This window comes from Sinocyclocheilus rhinocerous, unplaced genomic scaffold (genome assembly GCF_001515625.1).
Source record: "Sinocyclocheilus rhinocerous isolate Xijiao unplaced genomic scaffold, SAMN03320098_v1.1 scaffold15250, whole genome shotgun sequence".
Classification (NCBI taxonomy): domain Eukaryota; kingdom Metazoa; phylum Chordata; class Actinopteri; order Cypriniformes; family Cyprinidae; genus Sinocyclocheilus; species Sinocyclocheilus rhinocerous.
Window position 1 is genome coordinate 4,332 of NW_015644504.1, and position 3,290 is coordinate 7,621.

Genomic DNA, 3,290 nt, shown 5'->3' on the forward strand with positions numbered 1-3,290 from the left:
AAGCGCCAGACTGTCCTTGCAAATTTGGAACTGCCCCACTTAATAGAAACGGCCTTTGTGCACAGCTGGCATTGTAGGCTACTCTCCAAGGTTCAGGAAACAGTCCTCTGTAAAATGTGATGCACACACTCTAATATTCAGATTGAACTGTTCTGGAACAGTGTTGTAAATACAACCTAACCACTGATTTCTAGTTGTGTCCTCTTTTGGAAGCCCAAACAAAGTAGTTTCGCTTTCACAACGAAACACTCGGCGTATCCACAACATGGCGGCAGCAACAATACTACAGCATCAATAAAAATTATGCCCTCTTTCTTTGCGTATACATTTGGGTGGTATGCAAATCTTCCCACACAGTGATGTAGACATGTGGGGGCGTGTTTAAACGAGGCGTTTTAAGAAACCGGGGACGAGTCTTAACTTTTATAAAGAATATCTCTTTGGGTTTGAGACTTTAATCTTTGTAAATTTAGGGATCTTATCTATGCGCGAACAGCCTGTAACACTCCAAAGAGAAAGGAAAACTTGAAATCGCATCATTTGATGACCCCTTTAATTTGAGTTTTTTTTATTTTCATCTAATATTAATAATTTATTTAATATCAGCAAGAATGTTTATTATTATTATTATTCAGGAGTGCATGGGCCTTATGTATGCGATTCTCCGCTAAACTTCACAGACTTCAGTGAAAGAGATCGAGTGCAATAATTCTGACTAAAATATACATTTTGATAAAATATTTGTTGTTGGACAATAAATGTGCCATATGTAGAATCTTATACTTATAAGTAAGTGTATTTTATGATAACAATAACAGGAAAGTGACTATTCTAATGGGGTAATCAAAATAGAATGCAATTAATGTGCTTTTGCTTTTATTTTTTTTATTTTTTTATTTTTAGTTTAGTGAATTTAACTTCTGCTTTAAAGTCCCCATAAAATCAAAGTTTTTTGGGTGTTAGTATCAATATGTTAGTTTTAATGTTATCTATAAGCCAGTGTGTTCTAAAACTGTGACAAAATTCACATTTAGAAAATATTGCAGTTCGTCACTTCTGTCAAGATGGATCAATTATATATATTTTTTTATGTCACCTTGTACTTCAGCGTCTCATCAAATCTTCTGACCAATCAAATGCTCTCTATAATCCGAAGCGCCCGCCCCCTGCACTATAAATAGACGCTGAAGCGCTGGCTGAGATTGGTTATTGTTCACAGGACTTGCATTTTCTGTACGGTGAATGGCACGTAGTGCACTATATTCGATTAAATTAAATTCAAGTTTATTTGTATATCACTTTTCACAATACAAATCGTTGCAAAGCAACTTTACAGCAAATTAAGTTTCTACAATATTTAGTGGTAGCTTATCAGTGGTGACTGTCAGTTAATGTACATATGGCAGAAATGTACGGAAAAATCAATTAAAGACGTAATCAAACAGACGATGAACACTATTAACAGCAATTATTATATGATGCAATCAAACTTATAGCAAAATGTGGTAGTTCAATATGTTGTTTCAGGGTTGGCATCATCTGAGGTCCTCTGAGGGGATCATCTCTACTCAGGTGTTCTGGATCCAGACTGAAGCTTGTGTAAACCCTAGTTACGCAAAAACAGAGAAACAAATAGAGACATAATTAGCGTAACTGCTGTTCCAACCAAGCAAAATTGATTTGCTTAACCCAAACTAAAGAATAATAATGTGCATTTGATCAGATATAACTGCAGTACAAGATTATGAGATGCATTATTTGAATGCTTGGCCAAAGAGATGTGTCTTTAATCTAGATTTAAACAGAGAGAGTGTGTCTGAACCCCGAACGTTATCAGGAAGGCTATTCCAGAGTTTGGGAGCCAAATGCGAAAAAGCTCTACCTCCTTTAGTGGACTTTGCTATCCTAGGTACTACCAAAAGTCCAGAGTTTTGCAACCTTAGGGAGCGTGATGGATTGTAGCGTGGTAGAAAACTAGTTAGGTATGCAGGAGCTAACCCATTAAGGGCCTTATAGGCAAGTAATAATATTTTGTAACTGATACGGAACTTAATAGGTAGCCAGTGCAGAGACTGTAAAATTGGGGTAATATGATAATATTTTCTTGACCTGGTAAGGACTCTAGCCGCTGCATTTTGGACCACCTGTAGCTTGTTTATTGAAGATGCAGGACAACCACCTAGCAGTGCATTACAATAGTCCAGTCTAGAGGTCATGAATGCATGAACTAGCTTTTCTGCATCAGAAACAGGTAACATATTTCATAACTTGGCAATGTTTCTAAGATGGAAGAATGCTGTTTTTGTAACATGGGAAATATGATTTTCAAAAGACAAGTTGCTATCTAATATAACACCCAGATTTTTGACTGTAGAGGAAGTAACAATACATCCGTCTAGTTGCAAATTGTAATCCAAGAGATTCTGTGTACTGTCTTTTGGTCCAATAAGTAATATCTCTGTCTTATCCGAATTTAATAGGAGAAAATGATTGGTCATCCAATCTTTTACATTTTTAACACACTCTGTTAGCTTAGATAATTTAGAAGTTTCATCTGGTCTTGTTGAGATATATAGTTGAGTATCATCAGCATAACAGTGGAAACTAATCCCGTATTTTCTAATAATATTACCAAGGGGCAACATGTATATCGAAAATAGCAGAGGACCTAGGACAGATCCTTGTGGCACTCCATATTTTACTGGTGATAATCGAGATGACTCCCCATTTAAATGAACAAAATGGTAGCGATCGGACAGGTAGGATCTAAACCATCTTAAAGCCTGCCCTTGAATACCTGTATAGTTTTGTAATCGATCTATGAGTATGTCATGATCTATAGTGTCGAACGCAGCACTAAGATCAAGTAAAACTAGCAATGAGATACAGCCTTGGTCTGACGCAAGAAGCAAGTCATTTGTAATTTTAACAAGTGCAGTTTCTGTGCTATGGTGGGGCCTGAAACCTGACTGAAATTCTTCATAGAGATAATTTTTTTGCAGGAAGGAGCACAATTGAGCAGACACAACTTTTTCTAAAATTTTAGACATAAAAGGAAGATTTGAGATGGGTCTGTAATTTGCCAGTTCACTAGGATCTAGTTGTGGTTTCTTAATAAGAGGCTTAATAACCGCCAGCTTGAATGGTTTTGGGACGTGACCTAAAGACAACGACGAGTTAATAATATTGAGAAGCGGTTCTTCTGCTACAGGTAACAACTCTTTCAGTAATTTAGTGGGTACAGGATCTAACAGACATGTTGTTGGTTTAGATGCAGTGATAAGTTTATT